Raw genomic sequence first — 6,156 nt, forward strand, 5'->3', positions numbered from 1 at the left:
TGGCTAAAGGTTGATCAATCTTGTTTATCCTTTCAAAGAACCAACTCTTGGTTTCATTGATCTTTTATAATTTTTGTGTTTTATTTTTTATTTTTGTCTCTGTCATTTATTTTTGTTCTGATCTTTATTATATCCCTCCTTCTGCACACTATCAACTGTTCTAGTTTCTCTATTCTTAATTCTTTGAGTTGTAGAGTTAGATGACTTACTACCATTATTTATTTATTTATTTATTTATTTATTTATTTATTTATTTATTTGTAGGCCTGTAGAGCTATAAACTTCCCTCTCAGGAAGTTTCCCATAGACTTTGGATTGTTTTGTTTTTTATTGTATTAATTTACAGGATGTTTTTAATTTCTTCTTTGATCTCAATGGTAACCCAATCAATATTTAATTTCATGATACTCAGCTTCCAAGTGTTTGAATGTTTTTATTGTAGTTTATTTCTAATATACTATTTTGGTCTGAGAAGATGGTTGGTATGATACTGGAAGGAGATTGTAATCTTCTTGAATTTGGGGAGACTTGACTGTATCCCAGTATGTGGTCTATTTTGGAAAATGTTCCATGTGCGCTGAAACCAGTTTGGATCAGTGAATAGAGTGTCAGCCTGTGGACTGAAGGGTCCCAGGTTTGGTTCCGGTCAAGGGCATGTACCTTGGTTGCGGGCACATCCCAGTGGGAGTGTGTGCAAGAGGCGGCTGGTGGATGTTTCTCTCTCATCAATGTTTCTAACTCTCTATCTCTCTCCCTTCCTCTCTGTAAAAAATCGATAAAATATATTTTAAAAAATAAAAAGAAAACGTCCCATGTGCACTTGAGAAGAACATATATTTTGTGGCTTTGGGGTGAAATTATCTGAATATGTCAATTAAGTCTATCTGATCTGATGAATCATTTAGGATTGCTGTTTTCTTGCCTATTTTTTGTCTAGAGCGGTGGTCAGCAAACTGTAGTCCATGAGCCACATGTGGCTTGTGAGCTGTGGTTTGCTGCTCTGTTGACTAATGAGTTTGCTGACACTGACCTAGACTCTTGAACTCAATAATTACAAACTGTTGTTGTTCCTTGTGGTTAAGCTCCTATCCCAGTGGTCTGCAAACTCATTAGTCAACAGAGCGTCAAACTGCAGCTCACGAGCAGCATGTGGCTTGTGAGCCAAAGTTTGCTGACCACTGGTCTAGAGGATTTATTCAATGATGTCAGTGGTGTATTAAAGTCCTGTATTATGATTGTATTGTTGTAGATATCTCCCTTGATACCTTTCAGGATATATATATATATGTTTGGGTGCTCCTGCATTAGGTGCATATATGTTTACCAGGGTTATATCCTCTTATTGTATCAGTCTCTTTAATATTATGAAACAACCTTCTTTATTTCTTGTTATAGCCTTCACTTTGAGGTCTATTTTGTCAGGTATAAGTATTGAAACCTTTTTGTTTCATTTCCATTTCCCTGAAATATATTTTTCCATCTCTTTACTTTCAGTTTGTGTAAGTCTGTTGTTCTGAGGTGGATCTCTTGTAGACAGCCTATATATAGATCTTCCCCCCCCCACCCCCATTCAGCCACTTGATGTCTTTTTTTTTCTTTTCTTTTTTCACCCATTTTTTGTTTGTTAAGGTATTATATGTGTACATATCTTACCATTTCCCCCCACACACCCCACTCCTATACATGCCCTCACCCACTAGTGTTTTGTGTCCATTGGTTATGCTTATATGCATGCATACAAGTCCTTCGATTGATCTCTTATCTTTCCCACCTCTTTCTAAACTTCCTGCTGTAGTTTGACAGTCTGTTTGATGCTTTACTACCTCTGTAGCTATCTTTTTGTTCATCAGTTTATAATGTTCTTTATTATCCACAAATGAGTGAGATCATGTGGTATTTTTCTTTCATTGACTGGCATATTTCACTTAGCATAATGTTCTCCAATTCCATCCAGGTTACTGCAAATGGTAAAAATTCCCTCTTTTTAATGGCAGCATAGTATTCCATTGTGTAGATGTACCATAGTTTTCTGATCCAGTCATCTTATGATGGGCACCTGGACTGTTTCCAAATCTTAGCTATTGTAAATTGTGCTGCTATAAACATAGGGGTGCATATACCCTTTCTAATTGGTGTTTCTAGTTTCTTGGGATATAGTCCTAGAAGTGGGATTACTGGGTCAAATCAGAGTTCCATTTTAATTTTTTTTTTGAGGAAACCCCATACTGTTCTCCACAGTGCCTGCACCCAGACTGCATTCCCACCAGCAGTGCACAAGGGTTCCTTTTTCTCCCCATCCTCACCAACACTTGTCGTTTGTTGATTTGTTGATAGCCATTCTGACAGGTGTGAGATGGTACTGCATTGTCATTTTGATTTGTATCTCTCAGATAATTAACGATTTTGAGCATGTTTTCATGTGTCTCTTAGCCTTTCTTCTGTCTTCTTTCAAAAATATTCTATTTAGGTCAGTTGCCCATTTTTTTATTGGATCATTTATCTTCCTTTTATTAAGTTGTATAAGTTGCCTGTATTTGTTGGAGATTAAACCTTTATCAGTGATAACATTTGCAAATATGTTTTCCCATACAGTGGGGTTTCTTGTTTTTTTGTTGATAGTTTCTTTTTCTGTGAAAAAGCTTTTATTTTGATGTAGTCCCATTTGTTTATTTTCTCTTTAGTTTCCATTGCCCTAGGAGTAGTATCAGTAAAGAAATTCTTTCGGCATATGTCTAAGATTTTGCTGCCTGTGGATTCCTCTAGTATTTTTATGGTTTCCATATGGTCTTATGTTTAAGTCTTGTATCCATTTTGAGTTTATTTTTGTGTATGGTGTAGTTGGTGACCTAGTTTCATTTTTCCTATGTATCTGTCCAATTTTCCCAGCACCATTTATTGAAGAGACTGTCTTGACTCCATTGTATGTTCATGCCTGCTTTGTCAAATATTATTTGAGCATAGTGGTTTTGGTCCATAACTGGATTCTCTATTCTATTCCATTGGTTGTATGTCTGTTCTTGTGCCAGTACCAGGCTCTTTTGAGAATAGTGGCTTTGTAATACAGCTTGATATCTGGTATTGAGCTCTCATCTACATTGTTCTTTCTCAGGATTGCTGCAGCTATTTGGAGTCTTTTTTTAATCCACATGAATTTTTGGAGAGTTCTTTCTAGGTCTGTGAAATATGCAATTGGTATTTCAATGGGCAGTACATTGAATCTATAGATTGCTTTGGATAGTATGTACATTTTAATGATGTTGATTCTACCAATCCATGAACACAGTATGTACTTTTATCTGTTTACATCTTCCTCTATCTTTTTTTTCAGTGTCTTGTAGTTTTCTGCATAAAGGTCTTTTACCTCCTTGGTTAAATTTATTTCTAGCTATCTTAATTTTTTTAGTGCTATGGTAAATGGGATTGCTTTTTTAGTCTCTTTTTCTGGTAAGTTCACTCTTGGTGTAAAGAAATGCCATAGATTTCATGGCATTAATTTTGTATTCTGCTACATTGATGAATTTATTTATTAAGTCTATTAGTTTTTTGATGGAGTCTTCTGGTTTTTTTTATGTACAATATCATGTCATCTGCAAATAAGGACAGCTTTACTTCTTCTTTTCCAATATGGATGCCCTTTATTTCTTTTTCTTGTCTAATCGCAATGGCTAGTACTTCCAGTACTATGTCAAACAGGCGTGGTGAGAGTGGGCATCCCTATCTTGTTCCTGTTCTTAGGGCAAATGGTTTTAGTTTTTGCCCATTGAGTATGATGTTAGCTGAGGGTTTATCATATATAGCTTTTATTATGTTGAATCCTTCTATTCTCACCTTGTTGGATTTTGTTAACTGCTTTTTCTGCATCAATTGATATGACTATGTGATTTTTTCTCTCAGTTTGTTTATATTATGTATCATGTTTATTAATTTGTAGATATTATACCATCCTTGCATTCCTGTGATAGATCCTATTTGGTCATGGTGTATGATCTTTCTGATGTACTGCTGGATTCGGTTTACTAGAATTTTATTGAGGATTTTGGCATCTATGTTAATGAGGGATATTATCCTATATTTCTCTTTCATTGTGTTGTCTTTATCTGGATTTGTTATTCGGGTAATGCTGGCTTCATAGAAGGTGCTTGGAAGTGTTCCTCTTGAATTTTTTGGAACAGTCTGAGATAGATAGGTTTTAGTTCTTCCTCTGAAGCTGTTTGGCCTATTGAGCTGTTTAGATTCTTCCTGAATGAGTTTTGGAAGGTTATATTTCTCTAGGAATATGTCCATTTCCTTCAGGTTGTCCAATTTGTTGGAATAAAATTGTTCATACTATTTTTTAAACAATCCTTTCTATTTCTGTGGGGTCTTGTTATTTCATCTCTTTCATTTTTGTTTTTGTTTATTTGGGTCCTCTCTCTTTGCTTCTTTTAAAAAAATATATTTTATTGATTTTTTACAGAGAGGAAGGGAGAGAGATAGAGAGCTAGAAACGTCAATGAGAGAGAAACATCGACCAGTTGCCTCTTCCATACCCCCTACTGGGGATGTGCCCACAACCACGGTACATGCCATTGACCGGAATCGAACCCAGGACCTTTCAGTCTGCAGACTGATGCTCTACCACTGAGCCAAACCAGTTTCAGCTCTCTTTGCTTCTTGGTGAGCCTGGTTAAAGGTTCATCAATCTTGTTTCTCCTTTCAAAGAACCAGCTCTTGTTTTCTTGATCTTTTGTATTGTTTCTTTGGTCTCTAGGTCATTTATCTCCACTCTGATCTTTATTATTTCTTTCCTTCTGCTTACACTGAGCTTTTCTTCTTGCTTTCTTTCTAACTCTTTCAGTTGTATGGTTAGGTAATTTATTACCATTGTTTCTTGTTTTTTACAGTAGGCATATAGAGCTATGAACTTCTCTCTCAAGACTGCTTTCACTGTGTCACATAGATTTTTGGATTGTTGTGTTTTCCTTGTCATTTGTTGCCATGATTCTTTGTATTTCTTCCTGTATCTCTCTGGTAATCCAGTCATTTTTCAATAGCATGCTGTTTATTCTCCATGTGTTTGATTTTTTTGGAAAGTTTTTATTGTAGTTGATTTCCAATTTTATGCTTTTCTGCATCTATTGATATGATCATGTGATTTAAAATATATACATTTATTGATTGTATATTGATTTATTTATTGATTTCAGAGAGAAAGGGAAAGAGATAGAAACATCAATGATGAGAAAGAATCGTTGATAAACTGCCTCCTGCATGCCCACACTGGGGATCAAGTCTGCAACCCAGGCACATGCCCTGCCTGGGAACTGAATGGTGACCTCCTGGTTCATGGGTTGATGCTCAACCACTGAGCCAGGCCAGCCAGGAAGATCATGTGTTTTTATGTTTTATTTTATTTACTAGAGGCCTGGTGCATGAAATTTGTGCACAGAGGGGAGATGTACCTCAGCCCAGCATTCACCCTCTCCAATCTGGTACCCCTCGAGGGTTGTTTGACTGCCCATTTAGGCTTGATTCTGGTGGGATTAGGCTTAAATGGGCAGTCAGACATTCCTCTCACAATCCAGAACTGCTGGCTCCCAACTGCTTGCCTGCTTGCCTTCTGATTGCCACTAACCGCTTCTGCCTGCCAGCCTGATCACACCCTAACCATTCCCCTGCCAGCCTGATTGATGCCTAACTGCTCCCCTCCCAGCCTGTTTGTCCCCAACTTCCTTCCTCTGCTGGCCTGGTCACTCCTAACTACCCTCCCCTGCAGGGTTGATCACCTCTCAACTGCTCTCCCTTGCAGGTCTAGTGCCTCCCAACTGTCCTCTCCTGCTGGCCATCTTGTGGTGGCCATTTTGTGTCCACATGGGGGCAGGTTCTTTGACAACATGGGGGCAGCCATCTTGTATATTAGAGTGATGGTCAATCTGCATATTACTCTTTTATTAGATAGGACAGAGGCCTGGTGCATGGGTGGGGGCCAGCTGGTTTTCCCTGAAAGGTGTCCCGGATCAGGATGGGGGTTCCCTTGGGGCATGGGGTGACCTGGCCAAGGGGCATGTGGTGGTTTGCAGGCCAACCACATCCCCTGGCAACCCAAGTGAAGGCCCTGGTATCTGGAATTTATTTACCTTCTATAATTGAAACTTTGTAGCCTAGAGTGGAACCAAC

At 38.0% G+C, this 6,156-nt stretch overlaps 1 long non-coding RNA gene across 1 annotated transcript; it reads left to right on the top strand.

Annotated features, from left to right (window-relative positions):
• The first annotated feature begins 302 nt into the window (after window positions 1–302).
• LOC118702368 lies at window positions 303–5,104 on the top strand. The gene is made up of 3 exons (XR_004982712.1): window positions 303–429; window positions 4,940–4,950; window positions 5,074–5,104. It is a non-coding gene; the product is annotated as an uncharacterized LOC118702368 (long non-coding RNA).
• Window positions 5,105–6,156: the final 1,052 nt, after the last annotated feature.

Source organism: Pipistrellus kuhlii, unplaced genomic scaffold, assembly GCF_014108245.1.
Source record: "Pipistrellus kuhlii isolate mPipKuh1 unplaced genomic scaffold, mPipKuh1.p scaffold_m20_p_38, whole genome shotgun sequence".
In the NCBI taxonomy this organism is placed as follows: Eukaryota; Metazoa; Chordata; class Mammalia; order Chiroptera; family Vespertilionidae; genus Pipistrellus; species Pipistrellus kuhlii.